This window comes from Pholcus phalangioides, unplaced genomic scaffold (genome assembly GCF_987345545.1).
Source record: "Pholcus phalangioides strain wild (caught in Gottingen) unplaced genomic scaffold, Ppha-v1.0 ptg000007l_1, whole genome shotgun sequence".
Lineage (NCBI taxonomy): Eukaryota > Metazoa > Arthropoda > Arachnida > Araneae > Pholcidae > Pholcus > Pholcus phalangioides.
In genome coordinates, this window is record NW_028301600.1 from 35574030 (window position 1) to 35599065 (window position 25036).

Consider the following 25036-nt stretch of genomic DNA (forward strand, 5'->3'; position numbering starts at 1 on the left):
TTCTTTTAAAAATGCAACCAATAAGCTAATCGGTTGCATTTGCTCGAATACAATCGATAAATTTATTGGTTGCTTTTTTCAAGTTTTATAAAATAATTTTATAAACCTTTTATAGTGAAATCGCATCCTTAGATTAGTCACTTCTAAAGATAAATATTTAAAATAATTTTAAATATTTATATTTTTTAAATTATTTCAAATATATTTAAAAAGAAAAAAAATTAATTTTTTCAAATTTAATTTAAAAGTTATTCAAGTATTTAGTCAATTAAATATTCGTAATGAACAGAACGGCTTATAATTTTGGTCCCGTCAGTGGCAGGTTTTATTGTATAAAATTGTAAAGTATGGACAAAAGGCAGTTAAAGTTGCTATATCTCCATCGCAAAAGGAAACAAAAGGGATAGACGTATGTGGGTACATCATATTTGATGGACAGGGACCCTCCTATGGTGTTTTTAAGGGTATTTATGGCAAAATAATTAAAAAAATTCCTTACAAAATTCCGTTAAAAAGTAGCCAAAGATGCGGATGAATTCATTCCGCATCGTGTGAATAGCCCCGAATAACCCAATTGTCAAAACTTCTATGTGCGGATGCGGCGCCCGCACTTAGGTTTTGACAGATGCGGACGACGTCCGGACCCGCATGAACATTTCCTAGGTGCGGAGATATTTCGGCTCGTCTGAAAGGCGCAGTATATTCCAATTGTTAAAACTTCTTCTGGACCCGCATCCACATCCGCTCCGTGTGAAAGGCCTCTAACATAAAACGCAAACGCACTAGCGCGTTTCGAAACGGCCGCTCCGCAAACATTAAAAACGGCATTCCTGTTGAAATTTACCGGGAGGAAAAGAACACCATATGCATATATGCAAATGTGATCTGGGGAAGGAGAAGAAATCGCATGTAAAGTTTCGTCACAGTGAATAAAAGGCGCGGACTCAGTATTAGTAAAGTGCACCATTATCCCGTACGTAACACCTGTTAGAACGCGCGCGGTTGCACGCTGGAATAACTTGACAGGGCTGGCGTCCGCACCTTTTATTCACTGTAACGCAGATTTGCATACGGTTTCTTCTTCTTCCCCAGGTTAAATTTGCATGCATGGCAGATACGGCTCGTAAAGAAAAAAACTGGAACTTGAAAATTTCAAGTCATTAATTTGATAATTCAAATGGATTTGGTGCCAAATTAGAAAAGAAATATTTTCAAAATTCACTAAGAAAAAATGTTCCGTAAAGTACAGGTCATATGGTCAAGGTTCGTCGGAGCTTTCTATGGAGAGATACATGTTCTTCTTTCTTCTTTAGGCACTTTCCGTCCTGCAGCCAAACAAAATACCCTATTTAGAAACACGGGAGAAGAGAGAAAAGGGATAGTTAACACAAGTTATATCATCAAGCTCTCTTTCAAACAAAAAAACGGGCCGCGGATGTTGATACTGCCATCTATCAGCTATCTTTTAAATCTGTTTGTTGTGTATCTTTTGTATTTTTGTGTATGTATTTTTTGTTTTTTTGTCTGTCTGTGTATCTTTTGTATTTTTTTTATTTGAACATAAAAAAATAATATATGCTTAGAACTTCATCATTAAAATATAATAAATCTTTTAAATCAGAATAATAAGAGTATGAATTTTCACAATTCGCAAAAAACCTTTGCCGATGACAACTGCTGGACCTAAATAATGATTTCCAACGTTGATGTTAAGATATCGATAGGCTCATTGCGTAAATTATTTACGTTAATGTTGCGTTGATAGAGCATTATTATTTTTGTACTGCATAGATATACAGACAATGTGAAAAATAATTTAATAAACGAAAATTATCGAATGTGTGCAGTGCAATACTTTACTAATTGTAAACATCGAGCTTATATTACTGAAGGGAGCATCCAGCCGCCGCGACAGCAGCTACATCAAATACAAGGAAATCACGTGACTCGGTGAAAACAAAGTTCGTGCCTGGCAATTTGCCCATAGAAATGTACAGTTCGATCTCTAAATATTGGGTTTTAAAGATTTAAAAAAAGGATAGGGAACTCATCTAAAGATGAAAAAAGATTAAATTATTTATTTTTCATTAATACTGGAATAATTTCTTTCGTTAATGCTGAAAAATTTCTCTCATCAATTATTGAATTTTCCTTCATTAATTCTGGAATAATTGCTTTCATCGATTCTGGATTTGTTTCTTTCATTAATGCTTCTTTCATTGATTTTGAAATTATATCTCATTAATGCTGAAATTATTTCTTTCATTAATGCTGAATTTTTTTATTTCTTTTATTTATTTATTATTTTATTCTTTTATTTATTATTTCTTTTATTAATACTAGAATTATTTCTTTTATTGATGCTGGAATTATTCCTTTCATTGATTCTGAAATTATATCTCATAAATTCTGGAATTATATCTCATAAATTCTGGAATTATCACTTTCATCAATGCTGGAATTATCACTTTCATCAATGCTGGAATTATCACTTTCATCAATGCTGGAATTATCACTTTCATCAATGCTGAAATTATTTATTTCATTAATTCTATAATTTTTTCTTTCATTAATTTTGGAATTATCTCTTACTTTAATTCTGGAATTACCACTTTCATTAATTTTGGAATTATCACTTTCATAAATCTAAAATTACAGTAAAACCTCGACAGGTCGTCACCTCATGTTATCGAAAAATTATGACGGCTTAAGCGGAGTGCCGTCAGTTTTAATGTGCAATCTTGTGAAAATCGTATTAATTTAAAGTAATATGACATTTATTGAAATATGAATCAAAATAACAATATTAATAAAATTTATAGATTGTAAAAGAAAAATGATAGCCAATTTTTTACCTTTTTTGATCTCTTATTACGTAACTTATTGGGATAAAATGTACTGTAATTTGGTAAAATGTAATTTCGACTAACAGTGCAACTGTTAGAATAAGTAGCTTTTCTTCATAATAGAACTCTCTATTGCACATTAATTTTACATATACATCAAATTTAATTTTAGTGTTTCAATTCTTCATCAGTAGTTAATGATATAACTAAAGGTAATCTCGAACACCTTTGACTTAAGGTGGGGGGCCCAGGGCAGGGAAAAGTAAACAGAAGACCTCAACTTGGGGAAGAATGTCTGATTTTTTCAACAAAGATATTTTGTTTAAATTCTAAGCCTTAAATTAGTAGGGCCAATGCGGGAATGAGATCAAGCTCGAACAGACCCTAACGTTTCAAAAACCTTAGTTGGCAAATGAACTTCCCCAGCGGAACTTTTGTTACTTAAACTAATCCATTTGGGTATAGGATTTTATGGTAACTTTTAAGCATATGGCAATGCTGTTAACAAGCTATTTTTTTTTAATGGGAGCCATAAAAATAGTCTGTTTTTTTTTTTCTGACTTTCTCAAACGTTTTCATAGTGACGAGTTAACCGAAATTAGCGACGAGTAAACGAGGGTTTAATAACAGTGTTGTCTATGGAAGCTGGAAGAGCCTAAAGAAAAATGACGACTTAACCGGAGCGACGACTTAACGAGGTTTTACTGTATCTTTCATTAATGCTGGAATTATCGCTTTCCTTAATTCTGGAATATCTTTCATTTGTTCTAAAATCATCTCCCATTTATTCTCAAATAATCTCCCATTCATTCTCAAATAATCTCCCATTCATTCTCAAATAATCTCCCATTCATTCTCAAATAATCTCCCATTCATTCTCAAATAATCTCCCATTCATTCTCAAATGATCTCTCATTAATTCTGGAGTTATCGCTTTCAATTATTTTGGAATTATCTCTTCCATTATTTCTATAATTTTTCTTTCATTAATTTTGAATTATCTCTTTCCTTCATTCTGGAATTATCTTTCAATAATTTTATTATTATCTCTTTCATTAATTTTGGAATTGAGAAAAAACAAAAATGCCAGGTCCGTCCCGAAAAATACTGGACGAAATGCAATACGTATGGTCACACTGTTTACGGAAATTTCAATCACCCTCCAGCTCGCTGTTGGGAGGATGATTCAGCTCCTCCTCTGCCGTAGCACCATCAATTGCAAAAATTGAGGAAAATTACGTCATCAACAGTGCGCGCAGGCGTCCTCCTTTCTCAGTTTTCGAATCGGGTAACCCTTCACTGTTTAATGCTAGTTTTGTCTAATGTGCTGCCATCTGTCGTAAATTTCCCAAACTATGGGTGAAATGTAATGATTGTGTCGTTGTAGGCCTGTTGTTCTCTGTGGCGAGACTTCAACGGGGAGATCGGCTCACATTCGCGACCCAAAGTTTCGAACGACAAAACACAAACTTCAGGCGACCACCACTCAGAGCCGTCTTAAAAGCATCATGGGCCCCGAGCCAAGTGATTTTTCTGAGTCCTCCTGACAAATTTTCGAAAATTTCAATCGGTTCCAATTTCTCTGAGGCCCTTCTTCCTTTCAGGCCCATGGGCCAGGTGGACCCATGCGCTAAGACGGCACTGCCATAGGGTGACCATACGTCCCGTATTTCCCGGGACAGTCCCGGTATTTTCTCTTTTTTTGGCCGTCCCGACTTTTTGGCAAAAGTGTCCCGGTTTTTCCCGTATTTCACACGAAGCCTACTTGAATTTTTATTCTTTATTAAAGTCGAAGATTGAAATTATTTTTCAACTCAAATTATTTTATGATAGTTACAACTATATATGGGATATTAATCTCCCACATTTGCCTTGGTAAACGTTTTTTTTTTTCCGTGGAATACATTTTAATCCACTGCAATTTGCAGTAATGCATCATTTCCCGCCATTGTGATTTTTCCGTAATTTCAACAATATTTGGCAACTTTTTTTGGTTTTGGCGTCGTTTTTGGCGATAATTGTGAAGTCCCGTATTTGGAATCCCGATGTCCCGTATTTCCCTCGAGGAAATATGGTCAGCCTACACTGCCACCACTGTGGCAACGGCAAGCGCGGATCTATGGGGAAGTGCAAGCTGATAATATTACATTCAATAAATCCGTTGAAAATTATTTGTATGAATGTTTTTGATTGAATAACTTTTTCAAGAAAACTATAACCAAAAAATTAGAAAAAACTGGGGTATTTTTTTAAAAAAAGTGTCGGAACAAAGAAAAAACCGTGACTATCCACGACCACCTAGAGAACCTCCATATAGGAGGTCGTGGACTGTCCCGGTAAATACCGGACGTATGGTCACGATACTAATAACCATATTTGTTATGCACAGGATGTGTTGTAAAAAAGTTCACACTTGAAATCAGAGGTATCCCAGAAACGGATTAATTTATTTTACATTGATTCCTGGGAAAAAGCTATTTCCGTTTGCGAACAACTCGATTCACGAACGGACTTTAGTAGAGAAATTCGTAAACCGAGGGTTGATTGTACCTGAAAAAAAGGGACGGCCAAAATTACGTGAAAATACGGGATGCCATGGGGCTAAATTAATCACTAATAATCTCAGCATCAAACAAAGCTGCATTAGATGGATCTAATTCTAATTTAATTAGATGGAAGATTTAAAAGTGAAAAACTTTCAATCGGTTTTGGCATCAAACGATCACCATCAGCATCAATTTGAAAACTTTCAGCGCGTAGTAAACAAGTGAACTTTGCTAACTTAGGGCCTGTAACGGAAAAAAAACTTTATTTACGGATAGCTGGAGCTGGTTTGAAAATTAACTTTGCTTGGTTATTTTAGTGTTTAGGGTTATCTCTATATTGTATTTTGTGGTTTTGAAAAATATATATTTAAGTAATTTATTGATAATAGTAGCGTCAAGAGTATTTTTAGGCCTACTTCAATAAGTACATTTTTTGAGGCTTGGTAAGCCACATTGTTGGCTTTTGGTCCAGTTGACGTCCAATACTAATTTTCACCTTTTCCTCACGGTGACCTTAGTATGTTACACTGAAGGATAATTATCAAGAGTACTTAGTCATGACGAACAGTATGGAAACTAATGAAAATGGACAACAATACACGGATTCGGTTTTCAACAACGCCCCATTTTGGAGCTCTAATCTTTCTGGAGAGACCATACTTGAGCTGGCTTCCGATTTTGACAAAGATATCACAATCAAACTTCATGGCTCGACCCCTATACCTGATTCAAACCCGAAAAAGGTTCGAGACTTTATAGCTAATAAAATTTCGGATACCAATCGAATTAAAGAAGTAAGATTTTCTCGTGCTGGAGACCTTCTGATTTCAACATCGTCAACCGATATTGCGTTAGAGGCTCTGAAAATTACATCTTTTGGTGATATCCCAGTTGTGACTTGTGTGCTAACAGACTCGCTGTCCTCACGATACATCGTCAGAGGTATTCCTACATCAGTAGAGCTTTCTGAGGTGGCCCAGGAGCTGGAACATAATGATCTTACTCCACTTAATATCCGTAGAATTCTTCGTAATAAACAACCTACAACTTCAATTATAGTGACGTCATTGGGCTCTTCAATGCCTGCTGAACTTAAACTTTGGTACCAATTATTCAGACCTGATCTATTCATTGAACGTCCCCAACTTTGTCTACGTTGTTTTCAGTTTTCTCACAGAACAAAGTTCTGCCGGTTATCATCCCCCCTTTGTCTTTATTGTGGTGAAAATCACCTTGCCAAGGACTGTAAAGGTGTGAAAAGATGTAAAAATTGTAACTCTGAAAATCATCTACCCACTGATAAGCTTTGTCCTAAGTATCAAAACGAAGTGAGAGTGTTGAATTACAAGTTAACTAAAAATGTCCCGATCCATGTTGCTAGACAGGCATGCAGAACATCCAGCAGTTCATATGCAGGAGTAACAGCTTCATCAATTTCTTCGGATAGTTTTCAGTCTTTTAAATTGGACATAATGAATGCAGTTTCTTCCGAACTAAAAAAATTCAGGGAGGCACTTGTTGAAGAAACAAAGCAGTCTATTGTGGAAGCAATCACACAAGCAATAAAAGAGGTTATTCCCGACATGTTGAAGTCCCTGATGGAGGGTGTTCAACCTAATTTGATGGATCCGAGAAATGTTCGAAAGAGGCCTAGCTCACCGGAGAACTTAATATCTGATGCAATTCAGTTTAACCCTGTTCGAGGAGGTAAATCTAAATTACCTCGTGAACTGGGATCTCCATCGCAGAGCAGTGGAAAGTGAATGAAATCATGGTTTTGTTTGTTTTTTTTCCCCCCCTTTTTTTGCCAACTACTTTTCTTTTGAAGAGCTTAATCAGCTCCTTTTTTTTTGATTTTCATGTCAAGTCGACGTCATATAAGGTTATCTTAATGTTTTTATGTTTTGTGGAAATGAAGTTAATTTCCCAGTAGTAAGCATGGTGCAGTAATTTTTTTTTAACACTTAGTTTTTTATGCCTAATTTTAGAAATTTCAATATCCTTCAATGGAATGTCAATAGCATCTCTTCAAAAATTACAATTCTTAAGCAGTTTATAGATAAATTTGATATTCTGGTTTTCCAGGAAACATGGCTCTCTCCGTCCAAAAAATTCTTTCTTCCTGGTTTCCATATTTATCGTCTTGACAGGAATTACTCCTTAGGTGGTGGTATCATTACAGCCATTCGCTCTTCAATATCCTCTAAATTGGTGTGGTCCTTCTGTGATCCCTCAATGGAAATTCTTATCACGCAAGTTTTTATCAACAATAAATCCTTTTTCCTAATCAACATATATAGACCTCCTTCTCCCTTTTCATCAGGTCCTTTAGACCAGGCTATTTCACATGTTTCTGGTGATTTTTTATTACTTGCTGATATGAACTGTCATAATAAAGCATGGGGTAGTAATCACGACTCTAGTGCGGGCAATCAATTATACAACTGGATCCTCCAAAATAACATTTGCCTTTCTCCTCCCAAATGCCCAACCTTTTATAGAGGTTCTACAGCATCTTATATTGACTTGTGTTTCAGCTCTCCCAACTTAAATCGTCATTTGATCTGGTCTACAACTGCTTCTCTTTACAATAGTGATCATATTCCAATTCGGATTTCTTTACCCTCATACCGTCTTGCTGCCATCAATATAAAACATTCCATTCACTGGCCTACTGTTGTCGCTCATCTAAAAGAGATCAACATGGAATCAATTTATAATAATCTTTATGACCTGATCAAACAAGCAGTTCATTCATCCTATAGGAAAAAACAAAAAACATTCTCTTACAAATTAAGACTTGATCAGGATGGACGTCAATTACTTAAGAGAAAGAAATGTCTGTTCCGTACTTATCGTAGAATTCCTTCCATTCAAAACTTAATCAATTACAAACAGCATGCTGCCATTTTCAGGCGTCATCTTAGAATCCTTCGGTTCAAAAATTTTGTTTCAGAGATAATGCCACTTTCTTCCCCTTCACAAATTTATTCAGTTCTTCGTAAACATAAATATGTGGCTTCTAAGTCATGGGATAATTCCAACCATATTTTTTCTACTGCTCAGAATAATGTGGTAACTCCTTCAGACCAAATAGCTCTTCTAAAATCTCATCATTTTCCAACATTCAATGATGTTCCTTGTTCCTTGTTTATTGGCCCACCTCGATCATTTTGTGACACCACTAATAGTTCCTTCACTGAAGGTGAACTCATGAAAGCTATCAAGTCTGGCAGATCAAATACACCAGGTCCAGATGGCATTCCTCTTAAAACTTTCAATCATCTCCCCAAAAAGGGACTGGAACTTTTATTACCCTTTAATAATTTATGGCAAACTTCAACTTGTCCTCACTCATTCAAAGAGGGCAGAATCATTTTTATACACAAATCTGGTAAATCACCATCTGAGCCGAAATCCTTTCGTCCTTTGACACTTATTAATACAATTAACAAAATCTTTGAAAGAATAATTCTTTTCAGACTAAATTGGATCTCATTGAAATTCAATATTTTTCCTCCATGTTTTTATGGGTTCAGAATTAAAACAGGGTCAGAAGCTTGTCTCAGAGACATTGTATTTAACATTCATAAGTCTTTTCAAAGGAAGGAAACCAGTTATTTGTTGGCATTGGATATTCGTTCTGCATACGATTCTGTAAAGCACAATTTGTTAATTCACAAACTGGCCAGGATGGGTTTCCAAGGTCTCATACTTGATTGGCTCTATGAATACTTGACTCATAGATCTCATTACATTGATTGGAGAGGAGATAAATCCCAAATATTTTCTCCGTCCTGTGGTCTATTACAGGGCTCCTCATTATCTCCCATCCTTTTTGCTCTTTTTACACTTGACATAGTCACATATATTCCAAATCATACAAGTATTTTTATTTTTGCTGATGATATTTTCCTTTATACGAGTTCAGATGATGGTACTACAGCAGAATTAAATATGAAAGAATCCATTTCGCAAACTCTTTGTTGGGCCAGAAATAGCTCTTTAGATATCTCAGTAACGAAATCCAAATTCTCCATCTTCTCGAGAAAACGAAATGTTCACTTTCCTTCTTTTGTCATTGACAATATTCCCATTCCTTATGACCCTTTTATTAAAATTTTAGGTATTTACTTCGAGCGCACTTTACGTTGGAAAAAACACATTCATCATCTTCATTCTAAGGGTACCTATAGTCTAAACATTTGCAAATCCATTAATCATGCCTCGAGGAATATTCCATGTAGTTTTATCAAACCGGTGTTCAGAAACATTATTACAGGTATTCTTGGGTATGGATCAGTCATTTGGCTCAATGCAGCTGAGTCTTCTCTTCTTAAACTTAACACAATTTATAATTCAGTCATGCGCTCAATTCTCTGCCTGCCAAGGTCCACTAGAATCAACAAAATGAAAATGATTCTTGATTTTCCTAAATTTCAGGATCTCTTACTCTTAAGGATCACCAATTTTTGCATTAACTCAACTGCTTCTCCTACTCAGGGTCCATCCAACCTTTTGAATACTGGTTTTAACAAACTTGCTCCTCCTTTGTCAAACAAAATGGACCAATTTTTGGCACACTGTCAGTTCTTTCCACTGCCTGTTATTCAACCAGTATTTCCAAATGAGCCTTGGCGGCCTGACAATATCTCTATTATCACAGATTCAATTTTATTTCAACAATTCCCCAAAATTCCAGGTGTTCAACATCTCTTTCAAAGTTTTCTGGATTCTATTGATCCAAATACAATAATACTAGCAACAGATGCTTCAAAGAAACAATATGTTTCTTGTGGTGCTTACTATCCTGCACAAAATACTATTAGAACTTGGTTTGCTCATCCTGACTCTTCAATTTTCTCAGGGGAAGCCTTGGCCATTTCAATGTGTTTAAAAACATTTCTTCCTAATAACAAACAATGTATGATGATCTTTTCGGATAGCAAATCAGTTTTGTTGGCATTGAAATCATTCTCTTTCCGTTCTCACACTGTCATTCATCTTCTTCATTCACATTTAAACTGGGCCAGTTCTTTCTCAGAACATATTTCACTTATCTGGGTTCCTAGTCATTCAGGCATCATTTTAAATGAAATAATAGATAGAAGTGTTCGTCTTATGGCTTCTTCTGTACAGGCTCCTTCTCCTACGCACATATACCCTGAGGACCTTCGTGCAATTTTTCACCAGAAATTTAAAAACTCAAATTCAGTCTCTCAGAGAAGTTTACTTCCAGAATTTTCTGGCTTCTATAAGTCCTGTGAAAAGTATTCCCATCTCTTTTCTTCTCGGAAGTTGGAAATTTTGTTTTTCAAACTCATTGTTAATAGGGCTCCTCTTAACACTTATTTACATTTTATACACGAACTGGATAGTCCAAACTGTTCACACTGTGGTGAGTTGGAAACTTCTGAGCATTTTCTTTTTCACTGTTCTAAGTTCTCTCATATTCGGAATCAGACACTTAATATTTGCCATCCTCAAATAAACAATTGGAATAAATTTCTTTCTACTTCTCCTAAAGTTGCGATTCAGAGGTTAGAAGAATTCCTTACTCTATGTAATCGCTGGTAATTTTGTTTTTTCGGTTTTTTGGGTTCCATTTTTTCTCTACACACACTCATCAAGGGACTACATATCATTAGCATTTTGTTTGTAACCAAGATCGTCCCCTTGGTTTGAAGAAATCATACTCTCCTTCCCGCTCATCACCATTTTCGGGAATTTTTTTTTTTTTTTTTTTTTTTTTTTTGTCAAATTTTTGTGTTTCCTTGATGGTTGTATTACTTTGTATTTTTCATATGCCTTACCTGTGGTTTTTTTTTTTTTTTCTTTTCTTTTCTCCCTCTCTCCCCCCTTTCACTTCAGGGATTAGCCTTGGCAGCATAGAGCCCTGAATAATAAGACCAAGACCAAGACCAAGGGCCTGTAACATTGAAGAACCTTTTGCTACAGCTAAAAATGCCTGAACAAAGATTGTAATTGGATAGTGTGTTTTAATTAATAAAGTAATCTAACGCTGGTTTTGAAGTGGCGGCTCTCTTATTTGTATTATTATTGTCACGCTAAAATTATGTATAGTTCACGTACTGTTGAAAGCGATTTTGGTGGTTCGGGTTATCTCAAGATCAGGTCTGTAAAATAAAAATTTAGTCATTGCTTAGGTGAAGACGCATTCTGGAAGGTGACAGCTGCCTATGATGAATCAACAGCATTGGAGGTTGCAATGAAAAAGGTAGACCTTAAAAATTCCATTGCGAAAGATAGTTGTCAACGCAAGATAAATGCGCTGATAAAACTAGTAAAAGCAAAACACGTCATAGACCTAATCGCATATGAAGCAATTGGATGCACTTGTTTCTTGGTCTTAGAAAAAAGCGAAGATAGTTTTCGTAACTTCATGGACAAAAACCGACCTGTGTCAAAATCCACGATCTGCAAAATGTTTAAACATATAGTTGAGGATGTGTCTGAAGCGCACTGCATGAACATTATACATGGGGACTTGAAACCCAAAATTTTTGTTTTGATTGATTGGAGTCTCAGTTATTGATTTTCGTTCAACCACAGTTGTGCCATCAAATTTTTATGTTTATAAGACCGACATAATGGGGACGACAGAATACTTTTAGCCCCAGAAATAGCAAATTGTGCACGCTGTGGAAGTGATGGAAATGCAAAGTTCTCTCCAAACATAGATGTTTGGGCGATTGGGATCATATTGTTTGAAATGATCTTTACATCACATAGAAGATGAGTGTAATATATCTACTATTTAATAACATTAATAGATGGCAGCATCATCCTGCCTTGTGTGATGGTGATAATATAATAAAGAAGGGCAGTGTCATGCACTGGATGCCATGCTAACTGGTTGTAGTAATCCATGCCCATCGCTATAGTTAGTAGACCAAACAGTAAATAGCCAATCATCAATATATATCAATGATGAAGAAAAGATCTCGGCCATAGCTGACAATTGTGCAATAGATTTCCCTATTCACTGTGATGTTGATTTTCAAAATTTGTTGAAATTATCACTTGAAAAAATGTCCTTAAAAGGAGTGACATGTCTGAACTGAAACTAAACGTTAGGTAGTGGCCAAGAAAATATGAGACACTTCTAGAGTTTTTACATGACTGTTATACATGGCACATATCTTATGCCTTGATGATTAAGAAACAGATGCATCTTGTCTGTATTTCTCTGCAGAGCATCTAATAAATTGGTACATGTTGGAATGTGTATCCATATGTGAACATAACGTGAAGTTTGATCATTTTTGTTGCACCACTCTAATTTTCTGCACAGAGGACAAATTATACCACAACCTACAATTTATTTGCAGATTCTGAATGGCAGCAGTATATCATCTTAATGCATGTGGGTCCGGGGGCCTCACAGAAATTCGGAAAAATCACTTCCGAATTTCATTGGCCTTCGGAAAAATCACTTGGCCTGCGGGGCCCCTTATGCTCTTAAGACGGCTCTGAATGGCAGCCTTTTTTATACTCACAGAGAGGTTGATGTGGTAACCACTAGATGTTGGACTCCTCGCAGTAGCAATCCTTCCCTTTGGTCATGTCTCGTTTCTGTTGTATCCCTGTGTCAGGAAAGTTTCTGACAAGGACAAACTGGGTATCAAACTCGCGACACGTCTAAACATCATTTGATACTTTTAGGCGAGTATCTTATCGACCTGGGCTACAGCTCCCCAATGCAAAGTTTGTTGCAATGTAATTGTTATATAGTACATTTACAATCTATTTTCTGAACTGTGAGTGAAGTGCATTAAATGACTGCTACATGTGTAGCAAATATTAAGCAGTGACGCCACCAGAACCTATCTGAAGATGATTTCACTCTCTCGAAGAAAGGTTTTTAGAAGCTGCCTGATGCAAAAGATGAATTCTGGAAAGAAAATTCAACTGCCTCCCTGGGAAATCAAACGACCATTCTCCCACAAGCTGGGTTAGTGAGCTAGACCAGTGCCGTCTTAATGCATGGGCCCACCCGGGCACAGCCTGGTGGCCTCAAGAGAAGAGGGGCCTCACAAAAATGAGATCCGGTTGAAATTTTCTAGAATTTACCAGGTAGGGCCTCAGAAAAACTACTTGGCCCGGGGGGCCCATGATGCTCTTAAGACGGCCCTGAGTTGGACTACTGTGCTGCAGAAGCAACAAACTTCTTTCTTTTTAGCTTATATTCGCTAGCCAGAAGCATACATAAACCTAGTTAATGCAAAGAGGAATTCAGGAAAGAAAATCTGCCTCTGTGACGAATCACCAATGTAAGTTATTTAAAAATGGCAAAAATTTAAAATTTTGTTGGGTTAGAGATGGTGAAATTTTTGTATGACAAAATGAATAGAAAGAAATCTGATGTAGATAATGTTTAAGTTATTTTACTTAGAAACCAATATCTCATCAGATCTTGATTACGTTATTAATACACCATCAATCAACTGCTTTGACAAGGGGACAATTCCAGGTTGTGGTGTCGCAGGGAGTTTTTCTTTAATAAGGATAATAAATAGAATAGCTTGCCTCCGGGAAGCATGAATTCTAAAACAATTGACTCATTAAAAAAAGTATGATAAAAAGTGGGATAAATTGAAAATCTATTCATACTTAGATAAGACAACCATAAATTTTTTTTATGGGCAGTGTATTAGGCCTATACTTACATTGGAATACGCAAAAGGGGGGTTTATTTCAAATAACTGAATTCAGTATTGTACGATATGCTTGATGAAGTTGATATGCTTGCACTGTACCAGACCAGAATTTAATGCTAGTATCTTGTTAAAGCTAACCTTCCTGCTTAGGATCTGGCTGGCATTGTGTGGTCTATAAAGAAAGTCAAAGTTTAGACCTTATATGGTGTGAGCCAGTTTGTGAATGTGTGTATGTGTAAAGTGCATGAGAAAATTTTTTTGACAAATCCGAGAATGATCCAAGTAAATAAGATCCAAGCAATTTCTTATATTTTTTGTCAAAAATGCCACAGCAACCATGGAGTTTTAGTCATTTCAATAAGTATTAGTTTGGCATTGAAGAAAAATTACTGTTCTATATTAGTAATCTAAGTTCAAAAAGTTGGAAAAATTACTCTTAGTTTTCCAACGATGAAACGTCATTACTGGTTTGGCAGAGAGGGTGGTCGAGCAGTCCTAATGCATTAAATTATGAAAGGGAAGGTTTTCTAAGTTCAGAGGGGTGAAGAGGAAAGATACAAATAAAAAGAATATTCTTCAAAACTTGTAAAGTTTTTGGGTTTTTCCAGATTTTTTTTGATAGAATTAGTCGTGTTTGTCAAAACAGCAAAAGTGACTTATATTAATATATGTATATCAGTTATACTAATATATACAGTGAAACTTCTCTAAGATAACACTTGGCATTCTGTAAAAAAAAGTGGCTATCTGCAAAGCAGAGATGACTGCCTAATAGAAGTTTTATGATGGTATATATATATATAAACGAGAAAAAACATTTAGAGTTGGGGGGGGGGGTTGGTATGTCAAAATAACGGTTTTTAATGTCATAAAAAAATTGTATGCCCAATTTATCTACAATGTCCAAAAAACAAATCCATATACAATATATACAGTGGATCCTGCAGATAACGTTCCCATTTAGAACATTTTCCTGCTTATTTTCATTGTCCCAACTCAATAATACTGATCAAGATTTTCCGTTTTAAGCATTCTCCCGCGTACAACATTGGTCATGACCTTGGAGGAGGAATATAGGATATACATCTAAGGTCATGACAGTTTTTTTGAAAAAAACTTTAGAAGTGGGATCTACACTGTCAAACTTAAAGAAAAACATTAAATACTGATCATCCAATCAATTTCTTAATCTGTATTATCAGAGATCTGTTCTTTCATAAAGGAAGTACTGTACATGATCTATCTTCACATTCTTTTGCTCTCTCACTGTTGTTCTACCGTATCTCTGCACAGGACCGCAACTAGATGCTTGGTCACCCAGGGCAAGTGTGCATTTTTGTGCCCCCTTGTAATGTGGAAGGTAAGGTTTGAGAATGAAGTTTGCACCCCCCTCTGGTCCAGCGCCTGGGACAAGAGACCCACTTGCTTCCACAGTTGCAGCCCTGTCTCTGCATGCTCAAAAGTAAAGAAAGTTTACAGAAAGCCAAAAATTTTGCATCCTTTACCCATTCAATAAATATCAAAGGTTTATCCTATCTAGAGCCATAAGGGCATCATTGTCTCCCAGGCAGAGTAATTTTTCTGACACCCTATCTTGTCAATTGTCAAAAATTTCAACCAGTTCTCGTTTTTGTGAGGTCCTCTTCTCTTGAGGTCTCCGGGCCATGCCCGGGTGGGGCCCATGTGTTAAGATGGCACTGACCCTGCCCCCGAAAGAATTTACACTTTTTTCTTATCAGCTAGGCTCAATCGTATCTCATCGAATTGTCAATAGTCATCCTATTTACAAATTTTTCCGATCTGATAGGATTTTCCAATCTTCATCCACACATGAAAAGAAAATCTGAATGATCCTAAAAGTTATTTGTGCTGAAGTATAAAGATTATAAGGCTATACAAAAGAGATTATACAAACAGAACTATCAGGTCTTGATGTATTTAAAACACACACAAAATTCTCTTATTTAGATGGAAGTGGCCATGGACAGGTTGGCCACCGACCACATGCAGAGGTGGCTGCGGAATGGGGGTGATTTCTGTGTTATAACTGTGGTGCCTATTGTCCATTCTGAGAAAAACTGTACCCAAATGGAAGTTGGTCATGGAATAGAGATGGCTGATTATCAATATTTTTCACTATCTTCAAACGTATACGAATATTATCAATATTTATGACGTGAATAACTTTACATTTTAATTGTAATCATAAATTCGCAAGTTGGGCTGAGCACCATCTTCACAAACCATAGGTTTAGAAAATCTGCTCCTTCAATTTATCGCACAAATTTGATTATGTATCGTGTATTATAATAAATATTGGATATTGTGAATGTTTTTCATATTCCTGTGCAACTTCATCATATCAAGGCTGGACTCTATAATGATAAATATAAGCAAGAACTTTACAAAAACATTCATTTGATTCCCTGATAATAAATTTTTCTCTACTGTTTTGTGAGTTCTACAAAAGTCCTTGAGATAGTATTTCAAGGTATTCATCTCAAAATATTTTAAATAAGAAATATAGCGCACACTCGTTAGTATTTTATCAGCAAATAAAATTATTTAGTCCAGGATTATCTTAGGCTGGGATTACTCTATAAAAGTTTTAGAAAAGTTCATTTTTAAAACTTTAAAAAATGCAACCCATAAGTGCATCTGTTACTGTAACCAATAACGTGGACCTGGCTTGGCCACAGCAGAGGGCTCAGTCAAACCAACAAGCCTAGGAGGGAAGACGTGGTCCAGGACCTGGTGCCTGGTCATAGAAAACAACAAAAGGCTTATAGAGCTACAAAGACAATAAGAGCTCATAGACTTAAATTTGTATAATAGGAATTTTTTTAATCTGTATATACTTTTTCTTAAATGTGTTTTATATTTGTGTACTGTATTATATATGCATAAAAAAACATGTGACACCGCCCAGCCCTTTCATTCGGGCAATGGCTAAAATTGGTAATGGTCAATAGAGCCTGGGCGGTGCACGGTATGAAATGAAATGAATGTAACCAATAGGCTTATTGGTTGTTTTTTCAAGTTTCGTAAAACGTCTTTTACCAGAATTTTATAGTGTGATTCCGGCCTTATACAGTTGATGTTAGTTTTTTTAAACTCGACAGACTTGAAAAACTAGTGTGTAAAATCAAAAAATTGTGAATGGGAAAGATATTCAAAGAAATGACAGTTTTGGACCATGGCTCTATTTCATAAAAACGTGTCAGTTTATAAAAGTCAAACAGAGTGACTGCAGAGTTAGTGGCTGTAACAGGTTTTAATTGGTGATATTTTTTAACAATTTCTTTTATTTTATTGAATGACGATTAAATATCACTCAATTTATGTTTTGTGACATGAACTTTATTGTAATTCAGCATAGTCAGCATCTGGTTTTTGGTTTTTCTTTCTCAGAAAGGAGGATATCATGAAATCCCCTGATTTGATTACTAAACATTCAAACTGTGATAGAACTGACTGTTTGCTTATATGGATATGCTAGAGGGAACAGCTCTAAAAAAAACTCCTATTATATCATGTTTCCAAGTGCTTGTTCATCTATGACTGTGATGACACAATATTGTTGTTTCAATTATTAAATCAAGTAAATTAGTAACCCCAAAGCAGAATATTTTGTTCTACAACGAACATTTAGCTGACTGAAAAATTTCTTCTGTAAATTTCCCACAAAAGTGTTTTTTACACAGTTCTTTTCTTAAAATTCTTCTAAAGGTTGTTTTGTAGCAGAACCTAAATGACTTTCGAAAAGAATGCTTATAAATTTAAATGTATCAATATTCATCATGAAGCTATCCAATTCATCTAAAATTCCATTTCCTATGAATGATAGCTTAAATTTTTTTTTTTCGGAATGTGATTATTTTGTGAAAAATATGAATTTTTACCTGATCCATGCTCGTTGCCTGATAAAATGAAAAAAAAAAAAGAATGAGAAAGAAAGGTTGATTTATGTTCCCCTGTCTGATGTTCAAGGTGTTGTGTATGACTAAGATGCTGTTCATATCCAACTGGAAGGAAGCCATTCTCACGCTCGTAAAATAGAAGAAGGATACATATTTGTTGTATTATTTTAGGTAGTACTTCTTTGAATATTCCATTTCTCAACATGTGAAAGTCTTTTGTTCTTTTGCAGTATTGTTATCAGAAGGTGGGGATTTATTAAACATTTTACAATTAGTTTCTATTTACTGGTGAAGTAATGTTTAAAAAAATCTAAAATTTCTTAGTTTTTATTTATGATCATACTTCCTATTATAAATGTGTATTTTACATATTTTGACACATGGGTAGAAGGCTAAGATCTCAGTTCCGCTTTGTCTGACTAGAATGCATCTCAGCTGCAAAAAGTTACTTTTATGATAAGTTTCAACACTACTAAAATTTCTTACATATAATTAGCGGATTATAATATTCTTAAAAAATGCTGAATTTCACAGTGCAGATTACATACCGCTGCATATTTATCAGCAGCTTCCCCCCCCCCACCCCGAGTAGTTAGAATTAAATTATATGTTAATAAAAATAATTTGCAAAAAAGTATTCAAATTGAGATATCAGATGGCATATAGATGTGACTCTAAGAATTGACATGCTTTCTTCAAAAAAGGTGACCAGAAACCACTTCCATTCCTGAAGATTTAATTATTAGTGAATAAATTTGCATATGTGGATTATACAATTACATTTTTTCTCAAAGAAGCAAACTTCACTTTCTTTCAAACCGAGCACAAGTCTGGTTTATTTCCATGGATCAATTTAACACTGAATGAGTTGTGCCGGATGTGTTCATGTGTTCTAGTGTGTATCTAGTGTTGTGCATTAATTTTTTAGTGCCGCCATCTATTTTTCAAACTACAATGAACTGTAGAGTTTTGATATTTGTACCGTTGTAGGGTTGTTGTTCTCTGTGTCAAGACTTTTATAACGGAGAGATTGGATCACATTTGCGCCTCAGGGAATTTTTTTTGGTATACAGTGTGTATTACTATTGCATGATGACAATTTTTTTAATGTACTTTATTATGATTGGACAGCGAAGCACCAGCTGACCATAGTATGGTTAATTTTCAGTGATGTTATGTTTCGTTATCTTCTGTAGCAAAGCCATTGGTAGATGATAATTTAGCTAGCTTTGTGTATTTTTCAGCAGTTCTCCAAAGATTTTATTTTAAAGAATTATGATAATGCTTGTTTCATGCTCTTTAATTCATAAAAAACTATTGTTTTAATGTATCATAATATTTTAAGATAAACTGTTCTCATTTATTGTAATGTAATGCCACTAGCATTTACTATTGTTATTATTTTTTTAGCCTGAAAACAACAGAAATCTACTGGGGTTATTTCAACCTCTTCGTGGGAATCATAGAACTTTTTGATCTCAAGAACATGATGGTGCAATCAGAGGTTTCTAAAATAATTTGGTTCACCGCCAAAAAAAAAATTAATTCCCAGTGCTTCTCTGGAAATATGCCTTCTTGCTCTACACCTCGTAAACCTTTCTTTCTTTTAAACCAAGCACAACTCCAGTCTATTGCCATGGGCAATTTACTACTGAGTGAGTTATGCCAGAAATATGAGTGTGTGTTCCTAACAGTCTGAGTGCGTATATAGTATTTCATCTGATTTTCAGTGCTACCATCTATGTTTCAGAAGTGAAGTAAGTGAAGCGTAATGAATGAATATATGCACCATTGTAGGCCTGTTGCTCTCTGTGCCTTAACAGGGAGTGTGCCTCTTAATGAGGAGACCGGCTCGCTTTTGCACCTCAAAGTTCGGAACCACAGAAAACCAACTTTAGCTGATTTCACTGTGCCAACAGGGGTATGGGGTTTGAACCTGGGTCCTTGCCATGCAAGTTCATCACTATGACCACTCGACCACCACAGCGGCCTCTTAAACCAAGATTACATTCTTGTAACCCTTTGAGTAATCAGTATCTGTGAAATAAATAACTCGTATCATGAATCATCTGGTACTCCTGAGATTACTTTCTCACATCTGTTGCTTAAAAGCCACTTATCTAGATTAAAGTCAAATTAAATTAGTCGATAAACTGTGTTTAAAAAGGCATTACAAGAACTGAACTACAGTAAAACTTTGATTAACTGTCAGTTTCTGTTATCTGTCATCATCTAAAATTAAAATTGAGAAAAAACAGCCCCAGGTTTTAAGGTCCAAAAAGATTGCATCACTGCTATGATCTGTGCAAATACCACTGGCAATCATAGATTTCCCCTGCTTGTAATTGGTAAATTCAAATAACACGTGCTTTCAAAAATTTTAATGTGAACACATTGCCTGTGAACTATTATGCCCAAAAAAAAAAAAAATGCTTGGATGTGCCTAGCAATTTTTTCAAAATGGTTCCTCAACATTTTTGTGTCTCAAGTTAGAGCTCATGTGGCCAAAAAGCAGTTGCCAAAGGAAGCACTGCTGTTAATGGACAATGAACCAACACACCCACCCCTCTTGTGAACTCAGAAGTGATGATGGCAAAATAACATACCTCTTTCTCCCATCGAATACCACTCCACTTAGCTAGCCTATAAACCAGGGCATAATTGAAAATATGAAGTGATGTTACAGAAAAGTTTTTATTGAAGTCTTGCTTCATCTGATGATGCCATGACTGTCAAAGAATTTTGGAAGAGATACAATATAAAGAACGATATTTTCAATGTCGCCACTGTCTGGACTGACCTTATATTGAAGTTTATATTGATTGTTTTTTTTGAAATTAAATACAATATATGTATGTATTATTCGCTTTTAAAAGGATTTTATTTTCATCACACCCTCAGTAAAATCATGTTACTGTACATATGTATTGAGATTTCTGTTGTCCGCATCTATTCAGTTATCCATCACAGCCCTGGTCCGGACGATGGCGGTTAATCAAAGTTTTACTGTAAAACTTTATTTTTGTCTTTTTATATTTTTTTTCATATTCATCTATTCTCATATCTGTTGTAGTCTTAAAAAAACAAAAATATGTTAATTTGATATTTTCTGCTTATTCATCATGTGCTTATTAGGGTCAATTGAGTATATTAATGTGCATAATTTTTGGTTTTGATGAAGAATCATCATCTGGAGACGAAGAGCCTCGCTCTAGTGATGAAGTGATGGAAGACACTGATAATCTTCAGATAGTGATGACAGTTTTTCTGCAGAAGAGAGCTTGCATCTCAAGATGAAAGTGGTAGTCATCATTTTTTTGGAAAGAAGAGGTCTTGTTGTGAAAACTGTAAGGTAGGTAATAGTTTTAATTGTGTCAGTTTTTTGTGAATACATAATTTCAAACTTTCTTTTCCAGCATTCAACGGCATCCAAGAGATCAGAATAAGTTTTGATCATCACATTTTGGCTAAGATGTGATAATAGAGGTGGCTACAACAGACTTCAATGGTACAGCCAATGCTTATTATAAAGTCTATGTGTAATTGGCAGGGTTGGCAGGTTTTTGGCATACTGCAGTTTTTGACAGTTTAAACTGTAGCTTGTACGGTCACTTCAAAAACCCTCTGTCAAAACCTCAAATATTGCTTTTCAGTATAAAAATTCCCATTGGAAATACACACGTTAATTGCATATAATGTTTAAAGTGGCTCTGTTATACAAAGAATAAATATTTGATATGATTGTAAAATTATTTTCTACTCTCTGCAGAATTATTTTGGCCAATATATATGTTTATTTTCTTGTAAAATATACAATTTGAATAAAGCATATCATAAAAGCTTAAGGAAAAACTATGGAATGATTTGATATTATTCAATTCAAGATGATTCTTGACCTTCCAAAATTTCAACTGCTTATATATGTGTATAGATATAAACATCTGCTGTACTCTTTTTATAACAGATAGTTGTTTAAAAAGTTCTTTTACACCATATATGTATAATGCTGATTTCTGTTATTAAATTGTCTAGATAATCACTGAGAGATACTTAAAACAATAACCTTATTGTGCATTAGGGTGGATCAAAAAGTATAAGAATTTTTTTTTTTTGAAATTACTTTTGGCTTTGGGTGGAAAAGTTGTGTCTTGGGTGTATATTTGTTGCATAATTTTTTTATTGAAATCCACTCATATCTTCTGGTGGCCAAGTGCCCCAAACTAGTTGAAAATTGACATTTTCATGAAAATTTATAAATTCTTTTTTTTAAAAATTATTTTTGACATGAGGTGGGAAAGTTCTGTCTTGAGCATACTAGTTTGTATAATTTTTTTATTGAAATCCATTCATATCTTCTGGTGGCCCAAGTGCCTCAAAAATAGTTAAAAATTCACACTTTTATGAAAATGTATTAAAAATTGTAAATCAATGAAAAATGTTTATAAATTTTGCAGAGTAAACTTATAAATAATAATTTTATAATAATACATGAAGTATAAATTTAATATTCAAAGCAATAAATTATAAAACTTATAAAAATCGAACTTATATAATTTCTTTTTAAATTGTATTAATTTGAAGATTTACATATTTCTAAATGTTGTAATGTTTTTTGGTATTAAAATGTTTGATATATGGCTTCTTGATTTTATCCTATTCAATATGAAGCCATGTCTCTTCCTTCTCCGCACACGTTTTCTGACAATAAATTATTAACAATAAATGATTTTGCATTCTCTGTCTATACTATTTTCCCTGTGAAATTGATTATTTAACCCTTTTTTTATTCAAAATTTGCATAAAAATCGATTTTGGCAAATATTTAAGTGTCTTGGGGCACCGGAAGAAATTAATTGAATTTGAAAAAATTTTGCATTTATGCTCTAGTATACTTAAAAGGCAACTTTTGCACCCCAAGCCGATTCTTTTATCTACATTTCGATTTTTCAATCCACCCTAATGTGCATAACATTAGAATATATCTAGCAATCAAAATACTAAATCGTTGGACTAAAATGTCCTTTAATTTGGCAGTGCTGGTTTGCATATGATGCTTAAGAAACAACTGTAACTTATTTTTAGTGCAAAAGTAAGAATAAGTTTGACTGTGGTGTGTGTGTGTGGTATATTAACTGGCATTTATAATGCAATGGTTTTCTAATTGAAGCTGAAGCTAAATGTGCAAACCATTGTTTTGGATATCAAGTCCTGCCAGCTTTGCCTTGATTGAAAATACTCTTTCAAACTCTGGATTTATATAACTTAGCTACAGCTAAGAAACTTTTAGGTGAGAATAAATGAGTTTCATTAGTGTATTAACATATGCTGCCCAAGATTGTTGGCGAATTCGGTACACAGGTGCATGCATATTATTAATTATATTTTTTTATCATTTTCTAACCTGATGCATTTTCACTGCAACTGCTTACATTATTACAGAATGAATAATATAATTTTCTTATTCCGTTCAAGTACTAATTTTCTTAAAAAGCAAATTTTTTCAAACATTGGATGCAACAACCTCCAACATTATGCCCATTTTCTGTCGAATGAGGAGGGTTGTTATATTGAACATCAGCTATATTATTGGCGTGCAATAAACATATTCAAAGTGAAGAGCTCAATACACGTACCGTGTTGCAGCTCCCCAGTGTCAGGCAAGAGTGTTAATTTTTCCATTACCAGATCCATTTTTTCGTATATCTGGCTCCACTGGATTTGGATATGGTGTGGGTACTTTAGATACACACACACCAGACTAACCCCTCCCCTTCCCAAGTGCCAAGTACAATTTCCAATCACACATAACTGTACTTACGAGGGTTGAAACGTACATGCCTATCGGAGCATGAGGTTGTGGTCGTTTGAGCAGGACTTGGTGCATCGTGGGCTTGTTTATAACAGGTCTCCTCAAAGATGCTCACATCAAATAAATCACACTGTTGGCTTAACTGTTGTATAGTTGGCTGGAAGTCAGTAGTCAGTCAGTGGATGAGTAATAAGATTATTTTGATATTCCTTTTTGATATTGATGTAAATTTTCAAATTTTTTCTTTCTTGATTTTTTGAAATCAGTACCAAAATCATTTAATTGAAGGTACATAAGTATGGAATAATCTTTGCTCTGCTTTGTACTTTGATAAAGTTGAGTTATTTGTAAATGTGATTAAGCATCATGTGATATCCTCCAAGAAATGTTAATTATAGGAGAAATATTAGTTCAGGTTATTAAAATTCATGTATATTGACATTGTAAATGTGTTAATGTTTGCTTTCCAGGTTTGAATGTATGTTTTCTCAGAAGATGTCATAGTGAAGGATGAACTGTTCATAAACGGTGGAAAAGTGCTCCCTCACAAAACCATTTTGAAATAGGTTTTGTAAAGCCACATTAGAGCTACAGATTATAATGTGAATTTTCTAATGAATTATTTGTTAACTTTGAAGAACTTTTATCTGTGCCTTGTACAATAGAACCACAAGACCTAGGAGATTCTGGAGTAGCAAATATTATGGATAAAGTTTTATTTCCCACGTTTTCATATTTAAAGCAGTAATATGCCTCTTTGAGCAGTTTGATTCATATTTTCCTGTGAAAAAAATTAATGAAGCAATGCACATGCATATAATAACAAATAATTTAACTTCAAACCATAATTTCTTATTTGCATACAATTAAAAGTTATCCATAGGAAAAAAATCGCTCCACTTACTTTTTAAACATTCATTTTATCATATATACAGTGAAACATCGATAAGTCATCACTCAAATTATTGAGAAATTGTGACGGCTTAAGCAGAGTGACGAGTTAAATGAAATACCATCAGTTTCAATGTTTATAAATTTAAAATAATACACCATTTATCAAAATATTAATTAAAACTACAATATACTAAACAAAATTATACATAATAAAAGAAAAAAGTATTTTTGAATTTTTTAAGCATTTATAGTATTCAGCTTACCATATTATAGTTAAATACACTGGTAGATTCATACCAGTGTTTTTTTAATTTGTTAGTACACTTGCCTGAATCTTAAA

At 34.5% G+C, this 25036-nt stretch overlaps 1 long non-coding RNA gene across 2 annotated transcripts; it reads left to right on the plus strand.

Annotated features, from left to right (window-relative positions):
* The first annotated feature begins 11322 nt into the window (after positions 1–11322).
* On the plus strand, positions 11323–24535 carry LOC149085232 (uncharacterized). Of its 2 annotated transcripts, XR_016192824.1 has the most exons (4): positions 11323–13686; positions 19404–19648; positions 21175–21345; positions 24273–24535. It is a non-coding gene; the product is annotated as an uncharacterized LOC149085232 (long non-coding RNA). The 2 variants fall into 2 exon arrangements; XR_016192823.1 differs by having other exon boundaries at positions 19404–21345.
* Positions 24536–25036: the final 501 nt, after the last annotated feature.